Source organism: Hesperophylax consimilis, chromosome 28, assembly GCF_061612785.1.
Source record: "Hesperophylax consimilis isolate HC1 chromosome 28, BYU_Hcon_1.0, whole genome shotgun sequence".
NCBI lineage: Eukaryota > Metazoa > Arthropoda > Insecta > Trichoptera > Limnephilidae > Hesperophylax > Hesperophylax consimilis.
The window spans coordinates 2190210-2205492 of NC_142863.1; the positions used below are offsets into that span (position 1 = coordinate 2190210).

The 15283-nt window shown below is 32.5% G+C and overlaps 1 protein-coding gene across 1 annotated transcript in view; it reads left to right on the forward strand.

Moving 5' to 3' along the window:
• LOC149410016 (NACHT domain- and WD repeat-containing protein 1) overlaps nt 1-15283 on the forward strand; it is a 113668-nt gene that overhangs the window by 33718 nt on the left and 64667 nt on the right. The gene's annotated exons all lie outside the window — the stretch shown is intronic.

The following is a 15283-nucleotide window of genomic DNA, read 5'->3' on the forward strand; positions in this document are numbered from 1 at the left end:
ATTTGATTCACTCAAGTGAATTTTAATAATTGCAATGCGTTGTTGAAGCGTGTATCGTTCCATTTTTATCAAATGTCAAAAAATGACAGCTTCAAAAGTAACATCTACCGAAATAGCGGGCTATTCAAAATAACACCTCTTATTGGAAAACCAATATATGTATATATATTAAAAATAAGTAAAAGTGTTACTATGAATAAAGAATTTATTATTATTATTATTATGAATTGTAGGTCGATATTAGTACCTAGCTAGGCAGATTGCCCGTTCTAAGGAACTAAATGCTGTTAAAATTGCTAAAAATTTATTCTGTAAAATTAAAGTATTGTTGTTGTTTTTTTTTATCAAAATTGAAAATACATTTTTTTTTACTAAATGAGCCATTAATAGGTAACGATGAAAATTTTTAAGTGACATTATTTAATAGTTTTTCACACTCCACCCTGCATAAGCCAATCAACCATTTAGTTATTATTGAACCGATGAAGGACATTTAGCATGTTTTAATATTTAATTCTTGAAACGCACTTCTAGTTATCTTCTTTATTCTATGGACTGAAGAAGTATAATCTATACCGATTTGAAATATGACGCGGAGAAAAATGAATATTGAATTTCTAATTTATTGAGAATCTCTTCATTTATTGGTATTTCATGAACAGGTTCCCGATTTATCAAATTACGAACATATTATCATTATATCGCAACACGTGTATATGAAAATCCGAATATTTTTGCATTACAAAGAAAATTCTTTGTTCGATAATTTAATTAATTAGGTCTGTTAATTTATCGTGAGGGCAAAAATCGTCGCGTAATGTCGCCAGAATACATAAGACCTTTCGACTCCAGGGCCCTAGACAGGCCAGTGAAGCTGATTATCTGATCAATAGAAAATTTCTATATGTTTATGATCGATTTCATCAGAAGTAAGGAAAATTTAAACTTGTTCAGAGCACACGAATTCGCACAAAATACACTTTCTATTGGCTCATCTCTTCAGTGGAAGAATTAAATTGGAAATTAAAACACGGAAATCGATATTAAAATTAATTTATGCTGACCTTCGATTGATAAACGAACCTTTTTCGGTCCTGAATCTATATAAATAAAAATGTTAATAAATGTTCCATTGTTTAAAATCTTAAATTTCCTAAAGTTCTGTACCGATCGCTTTGAAATTTTGACACAACTTTGCATTCGAATACGCGTGTGTTTTTTATGCCAACACTAGCTGACTTTACACGGCGTTGCTGGGGGTTATCCTCAAGAGATAGATATATACAACCACGGACTTTTCTATGGAAATTATTTTTTAATGATTACAAAACATCGACTTTTCTCTATTTTCTACAAATATAATATGCATGGATTATATACATAAATCTTTTGGAAGAAATTCTCTAAATGATAGTGAAAATCCGTTGCGTAGTTTAGAAGAACTAAGAGGACAAACAGACAGACGCGGATAGCGACTTTATTTTATAATATTTATAATTTTTATGGATTTCCTCCTAGTGACTTTAACTGAGACAGAATAATTTAAATCTGTGTGAAAGAAATATGAATTAAAAAAAAATATACAAATCAAAAGATTATATAAAACGAAAATTTACAAAACAATACATTTATAGCCATGGAGAGAGGTTGTAGATATAAATCAAATCATAATAGAGATATAAACAATAGAGACATAAAAATTATTCACAAACTATTAGAGAAATATTCTTTTATGGACCTCCTGTATTTGGTAAGTTTGCAACTGAAAATATCAACCTTGGATAATACGCTTTTGTAATTATTGCATAGTCTGTTCAGGCAAGAATTCTGCTTAGAGTTCGTTTTGCTTTGATCAACCTTGAACAGGACACAAGAGCGTGTTGAATGCGCAGGTACATTGAATGGGATCTTGTTTAGCAACTCTGGGCATTGAATATTATTATTAATATTATTATACAGGAATAGTGCATCCTTATAATGCCTCCGTACACTCAGTGAATCAATTTTAAAGTATGAAGCTGCCTCTGCATAATTATTAAATCTTACAAATGACTTGTAACAAAGATATTTTAGGAATTTGTTTTGAATTGATTCGATTTTGTTTATGTGGATTTTGTAAAATGGAGACCAAACAACTGATGCAAACTCCAAATGGATTCGTACATAGGCAAAGTAGAGTTGCTTAATGATATCGATGCTATTAAAACGTTTTGTGTTTCTTATAATTAGCAGCTTTATTTGTGATTTGATGTATATAAATAAGTATTATATAGATGTCAGCGTAATCTGTTGGATAAACATGTTTTTTAAATAGCGCCATCTGTTGGACGTAAAAGCAACACGCGCTATTGTTCCTCTATTTGCTCTGACAGACTGAGTCACAAAACGCGTGGCGGGGTACAGCTAGTGTTATGATAGAATTTGGTCGGTAATATGAAATTTATATTATAAAATTAGATGACTCATCAGTTCCACCCCCTCTCCCCCCTAAAATGTGATATTCCCAGGTCTATGGGAGGGCAGGAAATTCAATTATTTTAATTGAATGAAAACACGATAGATGTCACTTTATTATTATTAATTATTTAAGTGCCAATTAAACGTTTTATTCTACTCTGGATGCTTTTAAAATTATCATACGGGTAATTACAAAATTCAACGCAACTTTTTATAGAAAATAAATGCCATTTTACGCTTTAATTACTACTGGCTGACATGTATCCGGTGTTGGTGGGGGATATTCTTAGGAAACAGACATATACAATCGCATACTTGTATGTAGGCCTTTTTAAGATATACAATTTCGTGGTACATTATTTTGATGTATCTCATAAGGTTTTTTTACGACATGATTACAAAACATCGATTTTTCTCTACTTTCTATAAATTTAATATGCATATATTATATATATAAACCTTCCCGAAGAATTTCTCTAAATGATGGTGAAAACCCTATCAAATTAGAAGAACTAAGCGCACAAACAGACAGACGTAGAGGGCGACTTTATTTTATACTTTTAGAGATTTAATCATTAAGGCGAAGCTCAATGCTAAATCACTAATCTTTGTAACGAATTGGTGTACATTATGAATACCTAAAAATATGCTTTAGATAAATTGTAGGTTGTCTTATCATTTCGCTTGAGTAGAATACAAAAAAAAAAAATAACTCTTTAAAAAATATGAATGTAAACTACTAAAAAAAACATTTTTTCAATAGAAATGTATGAACGCGTAAAGCAAACAACTTTAAAAATACAGTTTTATAGCTAAGATTATCTGTGACAGTTTCACTTGATTAACTTGTTTTGCTTTCTTATAAAATTATTTAAAAAATAAATAAAAAGCAGTTTTGTGGTTGAAATCGAACGTTTCTAGACTCCGTTTGTCAAGCAATTTTAATGCCTATTACCTACAATATAAGGTATGCCAAGAATATACACATTTTTGGCAACTTGATGAAAATATGAAACAGACCAAGAAAATTAAAATAAAACAGTCACAGTAAGGAACTCCAGTGAAAAATATTATTGGTTAATTTTTTTCACATAGACAATGAACACTGATTATGAATATACAAGTTTCATTGTATATTATTACACGTAGAATTTATAATTCATCATTTAAAAACGAATAAAACACCATCACATTAAAACACACCGTTTGGTTGGTACGACTGAATCTGCTGATTCTGACATCACAACCAGTCTACGTGAGTAATATATCTATGGACTACAATGTTATTTCCTTTCGTAGTAATGCAGGTTATAAAATACAGGTTAATTATTGATCAGGTGCGGTCATTGGTGTATTTTTGCACTTTGGTTCAATACAATAACATTAGATGCTAACGTTTTACCTAGTGTTCCAAGCGGGTAATCTTAAGAATAAAAAACTCCCATACAAAATACAGCGCAGGTTGAAAAAACGTAGGATTTTTGAGACTGATGACGTCACGTGTCAACCTTAGATTTGGTGTAATTTGGGAGACCGGAAAAATAAAAACTTTGAAAATTATTTCATCTATGAATAATCTACATTAAAAAAAACTATTATTTAAGTTGGAGTAAGTTATTTAAGAGATTTATAAGTTAACTGTAGTAAAAAAAAACTTTGTTAAAATATTGTTAGACTTGAAAATACTTTGATTTGACTTTGACTCTTTACCAAAAAATGCTGTTCAGTTATTTGTGAGGGTGACCGGATAAATCATCACATCTTTAATTTTTTTTTCATCGTTTCTATCACTTTTTAAAAGTGTGTTGAATTGTCACTGTGTTGAGTTATCATGGAACCATTTGTAAGATATACAGATTTTCATCATCAAACTGCTCGTGATACTAGAACCAAAGGACATAATCTCTTACTTATCCCTTTCGCTAAAACAATTTCTCGAAACAGCCAGAGAAATTTGAGATATTTTGCAACAAGGCTATACAATGCTCTTCCACTAGCCATTAGACTGAACACATTTAAAAAATATATAAAACAGACACCAAGTCTTGAATGATCAGCCAATACAGTCTAAGATCAAAAATTTTATAAAAACCCCTTTATACTCCTTACTTGACGTGAACCATTGTTCACGTCCCATCCAAATACTTTGTAAATCTGTTTCATCATTTAGCCAATTAATCCTGTCCATTCACCGCGCTCCTAGCTAAAATAGGCGAGGCAGTTCCAAACCAACAAATATATTTTTTAGCAGTAAAGGACCAAACGAATTCAATTGTGTCCGTTGTAATATTTCTGGCCTTTGGATTAATGTTCAACTATTTCTTGACACTTGATCGCACGCCTCTCAAAGTCAGGACGCATTTTTACAAAGCCATTTCATTCACGGTAGCGAATGTGTTTAATAGAGTAAGCTTTTGTTTGTGCAAAATTAATGGTTTATATTATGAATACCAAAAAATATGCTTTGAAGATTTTCCCATAGTTTCCCTTGAGTAGAATTAAAAAACAAATGATTAATTACTCAGTAAATATTATAAATGTAAACAATTAAAAAATATATTTTTTCAATAGAAATGTATGAACGCATAAAAGAAACAACTTCAAAAAAGTACAATATTATGCCTAATATTATCTGTGACAGTTTCCCTTGATTATTTTTTTCTTTCATACAAAATTGATCACAAAATAAATATAAACCTCTTTGCGCTTGAAATCGAGCGTTTCTAGACTCAGTTTGCAAAGCGTTTTTTTAAAAATTCCTATTACCTAAATTCGTGGCGATATAAGGCATACCAAGAATATACACATTTTTGGCTTGTAGCTTCCTCTTAAGTTATTACAAAAATAAATATTCATCTTTGCAGAAAAGTCAATAGATGTCGCACATTAAAATAAAAATAGGATATATTTATCCAAGACACTGTCTAGATTGCATTTAGTTCGAGTTGAATCTTGCGATCATACATAAAGATAGTTGCCAATAAAAATGTGCGGTGAAAAAATGAAGACAATGTTAGTAGTTCTTATTCGAAGTATGATACAGTTAAAAGTGACCGAGGGGAATAGGGTCCCATTAGCTCAGTTGGTAGAGCACTGTCCCGGAAAGACAAGGGTCCTGGGTTCGAGTCCTAGATGTGACAGTACCTATTTTTCTGTTGCAAATTTTCGAATCGATTTTATTGTCTTCAATAAATAATCTATTATAATCATCCCCATGACTGAAAAAGCTTTGTAAAAACGCGGGTAAAAAAGGGTAGAGCTTTTCATATAACATGAATAGATTGGTATTCGCTTGCATTTAGGTTTGTGTGTTGTGTTTGTTTGTTATTATTGCGTTCGAGTTGGTCGGAAATAGCTTTCCAGCAGCTGTCTGTAGTGGAAATATGATCGTTTCGTAATAAGTAAACAAAATAGTGTTGTATTCGCTGTAATAGTGGTGTAGATACTCTTAGTATTGCCCCGGTGAAAGACCACCTCTCAGAATCGAAGCGTTTTTGAATTGGCATTAGCTGCGTTTAGTAACTAGATCTCATTATCCAGGTACATCCCAACCTTTCTCTTCCCTATCCTTCTTTGCACACACCCTTCAGCCTCACAACATACGCTGATTTGGGATGCTATAGTCCCGCTGGCATTTCGGGCAGTCGGAACTCTTTTGCGGTATTAATATTTTTGTCAGATGATTGTCTTAGGTTAATATTAACCATTAAGATTAACCACTCCATTATAAATTGCATTCACAAAAGAAACACGCTACACAAAAAAACCAAAGAAAATCCGTATGACCAACTAACATTCAACTATTATAAAAAATATAGAAACATGTGCTGTAACGTCATCAGAAAAGCAAAAGAAATTTACTACTCAGAAAGAATTAAAGAAAGTAACAATAATCCCAAAAAATTATGGGAAATACTTAGAGAAGCCACAAACTCGCAAACTACAAAAGAGAAACAGAGCATAAATAAACTTTCTATTGATGGACATATTGTTGAAACCACAAAAAATCCTAAGCTCGTTGCTGATCATGTAAACAATTTTTTTATTAATATCGGTCCAAATCTTGCTTCTCAAATTGCCCAGAGCGGAATCACCCAATCTACCGATACAGTGGTTCAAACAAATAACATAAATACAAAATTTCTATTCCAAACTGTGTCACAGGAAGAAATTCTCAAAACAATTAATTCTCTAAAAAACACTTCTTCTACTGGACCAGACGAAATTTCAACCAAAATCCTTAAAACGCTGTCTTTGGAGATAACATTGCCACTAGAATACCTTATTAACCTAAGTATTACACAGGGCTACTTCCCCTCTAACCTAAAACAAAGTATCGTAATTCCCATCTACAAATCTGGAAACAAGTCAGATATCAATAACTATAGACCAATTACTTTACTGAATAGCTTGTCTAAAGTTTTTGAAAACCTTATTAATACACAACTTTTAAAATTCATCGAGAGCCATAAAATACTTTCAAAAAATCAATATGGTTTTCAAAAAAACAAAAGTACCTCAGATGCCATTGCCAGGGTGACAGACTTCATTGTAAAAAGCCTTGATAAAGGAAATAAATGTATTTCAATCTTTTTAGACCTCTCTAAGGCTTTTGATACAATATCACACTTTAAACTAATTAAAAAACTTCAAAAAATCGGCATCACGGACAAAGAGCTAAACTTCTTTAAAAGCTACCTAAATGGACGCAAACAACAGGTTAAAATACATAATACCCTCAGTAACCAGCGCTCAACTGACTATGGAATTCCACAAGGAAGCGTATTGGGACCAACTCTGTTCTTACTGTATATAAACAACTTTTGCAACCTTGAAATTGAGGGAAGCATTGTTAGCTTTGCCGACGATACTGTCTTACTGTTTGAAGACAACAATTGGTCAGCTGTATTTAAAAAAGCTGAAAAAAATATTAACTTAGTTAAAAAATGGTTAGATATAAACACGCTTACCCTTAACACGAAAAAAACAAAATATATCACTTCAAGCATCAATACTGCAGGCCAACCTAATGATGATTACTCCATAAAAATACATAACTGTACGAATTCCAATGTATGCAATGAGTGCCCCTGTATAGAGCGAACTCCACAGATGAAGTACCTCGGCCTCACCATTGACCCATACCTCAAATGGAATATACATACTCAGATCATTGCGAATAAAATTAGGAAAACAATACATTTCTTCAGATCCGTAAGGAACTTCCTTAACTTACAAATTCTAAAAACGATTTAATTTGCATTAACCCAATCTATCATTGAGTATGGTATCATTGCATGGGGAGGGGGTACTTCATCAGCTCTAGGTCCTGTTGAAAAGGCGCAGAAAACAATTATGAAAATTATTCTCAAACTTCCTCAAACTGCAAACAGTAACTTAATTTTTAACATAATGAGAGTATTTGATGTTCGACAGATCTATGTAAAAACTATCCTCATGCATCTCTTTAAAAACAAACACGTGCTTTACGAAAAAAAAACTAACTTTAGATTTACGCGTAATTCGAACAAAGACATGTTGCAAGTTCCAGCACTTTCTTCCACCTTTGGTCAACGTAGCTTTGGCTACTTTGCCACAAAGATCTTCAACATGCTCCCGGAAAATATTAAAGAGAGTCAAACACGGAAAGAGTTTAAAAAAAATGTTAAAATTTGGATTTATTCAAATGATCGAGCCTACACCGGTGCCCTCACCCAAACGCCTTGTCATTGACAGTTATTGCAGTATGTACGGTGCTAAAACTTACTATATACGTATTGTGTAAATGCAAACAATAATGAAAAGTAACCAAATGCCTTGTCACAGTGAGTTATTATAGTATGTATTGTGTTTAAACTTATTCTATCTGTATCTTCAATATGTAAACAATAATGTAACCTAAAATAATGGATTGCTGTATGGGAACCCATACATTTACATATTAGCAAACCATAGACAAAATGGAGAAATAATTAACTAAAAATTCTGCCTCAATACAGGTTCGCCTAGTGAGGCAGGTTATGCACAACCTAAAATATAGTATATTAAGCCATTTCTATATAACACTCTTACATTGATAAATATTTTTTCTTATATTAGAAACTGCCGTATTATTGTAACATTATTATTGCAACAATTTCATTGTTTCTAACTGACATATAATTATACAACTTACTAATGATATATTATATATATTCTGTAATTTTTTGATGAAATAAATAAATTAAAAAAAAAAAAATATATAACTAGTCCCCATCAATTGCAAAGGACAATTATTACTATAGATTTTATATAATACACTTGCTGAAGTCCCCGGCGTTGCCAGGCTTTACAGAGTTTTTCGAAATCAGATTTAAACAGTGATTTTGTTACCACGGGATTAGTTTGGTAACAAATAAAATATAATGAAACGAAGAAACCTTCACTAGTTCTCTGAAAACGTATGAGGTTCTTAAAAACAGAAATAATGCCATGATTTAAAAAATATACATTGAAATATATAAAAAAAATCCTACCATTAAGCTGTTAGGCTTCCCAGGCTCTGGTCCTAGTTCGAAGGTCTGGCAACCACGGAGTGTTATAAAAATCCAGTGTCAGCATAGACATATGATTAATTCCTATGTCTGTGAGTGTCAGCAATATAGCCATACATAATTTTCAATTAAATAAGTACTGGAGGTGCCACAGACCGAAACTATAAATATAAATCAAATAGAAGGAGCCACACACCATGTTATCAATCCTTTATTTAACATTTTTTCTAATATTTTTAACGTCAAAAGTAAAAATTTGGACTTCACAACATTGAGGCATAATCCACGAAAAACTGCAAGACTTTTAGCTTCCTTAACAATTACCGGGAGTTCATTGAGCATTTTAAAACCTATATAATAAGTATTGTTTTGTGTTCCCGATAAATTTGTTTTAGTAAGCCTAAAATCGTAACAGTTTCTCGTAGGATATAAATAACTGTACTATTAATTCTAACATTCTTTAACATATAATTTGGTAAATTTTTATTTTTTAACTAAAATAATAAACACTAAGGTAACATTTGGGTTTTGTTACTCAGAATGATTACACTTGTGCAATAATTCAGATGGGATGCTACAGTGGTATTGTAGACAAATTTCCTTGTTTTAATTTTCAATTCAATTTTCCCTTTATCCTGCTTAAGAAATGAACCTTTTTCGCATTTTTTTTTATTTAAAGTGTCATCAAGGAGTAGTATTCAAATGCTACTAAAAGTTAATCCTGACATACTAAAAGGTAATCTTTGCATACTAAAAGGTAATCCTGGCATACTAAAAGGTAGTCCTGGCATACTAAAAGGTAATCCTGGCATACTAAAAGGTAATCCTGGCATACTAAAATTTAATCCTGGCATACTAAAAGTTAATACTGACATACTTAAATATATTTTATTCGCCTGGCAAAGAATAAAAGTGTTTTAATATTATTTTAGCTTCTTGCTTGGTCACTTGTAAATATTTATATTTTATCTGCGATAAAGCGCGTTGCAAAATTATATATCAAATGTCATATTTCCAATTTACAAAAGTTGTAGTACTGTATATAATTTAGAGTAAACTATTAGTGACTATTTTTTATTGTAAATAACGCTGATTTACTGGGAAAATACAATAAAACTAAATAATATTTTCGCACGTCTTCATTAAATTATATTTTTATATAACATTAGAGAGTAAAACAACATTTCCCTTTATTTATATAGCTTTCCTGTGGAAACTACATAGGGTAGATATATATTTCTTCGTAAGTATTTATAAACCCATTATCTGGTTTTGTTTAAAAAACAAATCTACACCGGGAAGCTCTTTATAGAAGATTTATATAAATATTTATTTTGAAATAAAAACAAAACACATTAGTAATTTACGATTAACAGGGCATTATTTGAATTCGTCATATTATTACCATCGTAAAAGCGACAATTTTGCTTTAATAAATATATATTATAAAAATAAGTGTACAATGTGCGTGCTGCTAACACGAGAAACGAGTCCCGGTACGATCAAGTGGTGTAGTAGCCCTCTATCCCCCATCCATGAAGAAGGTTCCCGTTTTTACCTGAAGGGCGTGCTGTTGAAGATAGAAGGTCTGGAAGTTTCGCCCTCTAGAAATTTCTAGAACAGTACAGAACATTCTAGAGTATTCGAGAGCATTCCACAATATTCCAGAACATCTTGGAACATTCTGGAATGTTGTGGAACGTTCGGGAACATCACAGAACATCCCAGATCATAACTAACTAAAAACGGGATTACAGGCTGTTTCCTGATAAACTTATAGTAAAATCGTAATCGTGACAGTACATTGGTACAGGGTTTTCCAATAAGAGGTGTTATTTTGAATAGCCCGCTATTTCAGTAAATGTTACTTTTGAAGCTGTCATTTTTTAACATTTCACAAGTAAAAACTACGCCATTAATAAAAATGGAACGATACACGCTTCAACAACGCATTGAAATTATTAAAACTCACTTGAGTGAATCAAATGCAAATCATCTTGAATGATGAGGCCCATTTCCACCTCGGTGGCTTCGTCAACAAGCAAAATTGTCGCATCTGGGGCTCGGAAAACCCAAGAGTTATTGTTAAAAAGCCTCTCTATTCTCAACGTGTGACTGTTTGATGCGGTTTATGGTCCGACGGAGTCATAGGACCTTACTTTTTCGAAAATGAGGCTGGAGCAACAGTTACGGTGAATGGATTGCGCTATCGAGAGATGATTTATGATTTTTTATGGCCGAAATTGGATGGTATTGATCTGGACAACGTTTAATTTCAACAAGACGGCGCTACGTGCCACACAAGCAACGAAACCACTGATCTATTACGATTGAATATAAAAATAACACTTCTTATTGGAAAACCCTGTATTTAGAGACACCAAAGTCTGTCTGTTTTTGCCCTTGGTTCTTCTAAACTATGCAACAGAGTTTGATAAGGTTTTCACTGTAACTTAGAGAATTTCTTCCTGAAGATTTATGTATATAATAAATGAATATTATATTTATTGAAAGTAGAGAAAAGTCGAGCAACGCCTCAGCTAGTAATAAAATAAGGAGACATAGCTTTCTGAAAATTAAGCGCGTGACGCCGGTGTGGGTACTCGGCGCTTGGGGCTGCTCGACCAACGTGTATATAAAAACAAAGAATATTATGTTATATTAAAAATCTCCGAGCGCCTGTGAGTCAGCAATATGCGTAACACCATTTCTTTAAATTTTACGACCGACTTTTAGATTGAGTTTTACAATCGTTATCTAAATCATAGTTTCTCAACCTTGGGATGGCGATCAGGTATACAGGGTGTATCGGCACGTACCCGACAAACTTTAACCAGCTATTCCTTAGCATATTTGGAGTAAAAAATCTTATGTGCACTTTGCTGTCCGGTAACGTTTTTTTTAATAAAAAATTTACTATTCATATTTTCACCACATGTCACCACTGTTTTATCCTTTGTCAAAGTTTGAAAACCCATCTGGCAATATTTTATCCGAGTTCCGTTGAATAATGTACGTGTGTACCTATATTGGCGCGCCTTTACAATCACAACGAAATGGCACGGCACCATTCGTCTCATTTTTAACTATTATTATTTAGTGTGTGCGTAAGAGCGAAGATGCTTTTCGACATCCTTGCTTATAACAGCTGTTGAACACGAAAAGCAATGCCAATGAAAGTGATGGAGTGTGGAAATTTTTAATTTTTTTGTTTTTAATAAAAAAAAAATTCTACCGGACAGCAAAGTGCCCATAACATTTTTTACTCCAAATTTGCTAAGGAATAGCTGGTTAAAGTTTGTCGGGTTAGTGCCGATACACCCTGTATAGGGGTCGCAAATCTCAATCATTGTTAAATTAAAATTGTAATGAAGTGTTACATATATAGTAATGCTCGATTTCAACACCTTAGAAGCATGCAGAAAAATATTTTTATGCAAACATTTTTTTTAAACTAAACTCTAGAACTAAAATTAATCCACTTATATTTAAAGAGGTTAACTTATATGTACATAACTAGTATACTCGTGGGAGATCCCTTGCACTTATACTCCGAAAAGCGAATGCGAAATCAGAACGCGCCAATCAACAGAGCGACTGCTTAGGAGGAAGCTACAAGCCAAAAATGTGTATATTCTTGGTATACCTTATATCGTAGGTAATAGGCATTAAAATCGCTTGAAAAACGGAGTTTAGAAACGTTCGATTTCAAGCACAAAACTGGATTTTATTTATTTTGTAAATAATTTTATAAGAAAGCAAAAAAGTTAATCAAGTGAAACTGTCACAGATAATCTTAGCTATAATACTGTATTTTTTAAAATTTGTTTCCTTTGTGCGTTCATACATTATATACATTGAAAAAATGTTTTTTTTAGCAGTTTACATTTATATTTTTATTGAGTTATTTATTTTTTTATTTGTATTCTACTCAAGCGAAACGATAGTAAAACCTTCAATTTATCTCAAGCATATTTTTTGGTATTCATAATGTACATCAATTCGTTATAAAGATTAATCAAAATAGTGATTTAGCATTAAGCTTCGCCTTAACGATTCTGCATTGACCATCGACATTTTCAACGTCATATGTTCGTCATATATTCGTTTTGTTATAGGTATGTGATATATTTACCATGACGAAATAAATTATCTTATAATAATTTTTCTCCGTGTTGGGGGTTTTTCTATAGTGTGATAATTATGTATTTTAATTTAGCAAATTGTTTTTAGGAATATTTAGGACGGGTTGTTTCGGAGAATTTTAACAATTTTTCAAATTTAAAAGTTAATTTTCTACTTCTGTGAAAGATTTTTTAAGTTCTGTTACTATTTCAGTTCTGTCAAGCAACTGGCATATAACGATATAATGAACAAAACTTGAATAGAACTTATCACAGAGCCCGAAAATGAACGTTGAAATTTGATGAATTGTTCAAATTCTCGGAAACAACTCGTCCTAGTTTCTGGTTATTGTTATTTTAATGAAGTGATTCATTTGTTAGTGTGTGTTTTTATCGTTAAATTGGATCTCCTGGGGTTATATTTTAAAAGATATTTTAAATCTAATTAAAACCTGTCATGCAAGGTCGCGCCCATGTTTTCCCGTGAAGATGACAGCCATGTTGAATAGTACATTTTAACTCCGCCAGAGTTACCGTACCTGGAACTTTCCATTGTTTTCATATAAAAAATAGCCGACCCCTTGTACACAATATTAATTGTGTTTGATTGGTCTTATAAAATAAACCATGCTGTTTTTAATTCGTTTCTGTGACGCTTCAATTGATATGTTGTGTTTTTTTTCCCATTTCCTAATTTAATCCCTTAACGTATTTAATAATACTTCATTATTATCTCTAGACTAAATGGAGCAATTGTAACGTCACTAATTTTATTTAATCATGTACAATAAAACATCGTTTCATTTTCTTCCCCTCTCTACTCCCTTCTAGCGATAGGTGGTTCAACCAGGGGCGGTTCTTCCCTCAGGTCAATTGTTGTTTGACTCCTCAAAATTTTAAGACAACAGTAATAATAAATTACGTGCATCAAAACAACTGGTCTTATTCTTAATTTATTTGAAATGTACCGCGAAATAGCAGGGCCGCGAGCTGCGGCGGCGAGTGGTGAGCAGTGTTGCCAACTCAACTACTTCAAAATATGCTTGAGTGATGGGAAAAATATGCCAAAAATATGCTAAATTCCTTTAAAAAATGCCAACAAAAGCCAACATAAATTTAACATAGTATTTATTGAGAAATAGAGTGATGGGAAAAATATGCCAGAAAAATGCTAAATTACTTTGAAAAATACCAAAAAAGCCAACATAAATTTAACTTAGAAATAAAATCAGTGAAATAAAATATCAATATCTTCATCTTCATCTTCTTCTTCTTCATTAACAGCAGCTGATGTGGAAGGCTGAGAGACGGAGTCGTAACTTTCTTTAGTCCCAATGCAACGTAGTAGGTACTTCGTCAGGAACAGTGTAAGAATAACAGCATTTTCCTGCTCTCTTTAGGCCAAATCTCACGTACAAAATGGCATTCAGGGTTCTCACCGCCAAACGATTTCGGAGTTTTGTTTTGACCAGACTCATTTGGCTAAATACACTTCAATGTCCGCATTTGAATGCGGCAATGTTAAAATAGACATTGCAAACTGACATAAATCACCTAAGGCGTTATTATTAGCTGCATCTTTATATTGCATGACTTCATTCCAAAACTCTACAGTGGAAGTCAAGGATTCCCATTTAATGTGACTTATGTTTCTCCATTGAGACACCAGTTTTTCAATCGATATCATTTTTGTTAGTTAAAAATTTGGTTTTTATTATTTTCAGGTTTCTGTAAAAATAAGCCAAATAAATATGCTATATGCTAAAAGCATAATAGTTATGCTAAACGTGGAGTAATTATGCCAAATTTAGCATATAATATGCTAACTTGGCAACACTGGTGGTGAGCAGTGACATCTATTGTCTCTAATAGAAGCTTTCATTCACAAGTCCACATATTCGCAGGGTCAATTTAAAGAATGTCCCCGGCTTTGCCAACTTCTGTCCCCATGCGCGCCATAGAATAAACGAGATGGCACTATGTCTTTCGTCTAAGTAAAAATTAGGTACCGAAGAAAGCTTTGGGACACTTAAATCATGGCCGTGAGGGAGACAGCACGATGAATATGAAATGTTGTAAAGAGATGGTGAAATAAACATATGTCGGTTTTTCATTTTATACGCTTGTCGAGTGTAGATCGCACAACTCATGGTACCGGTACGTTGCTTC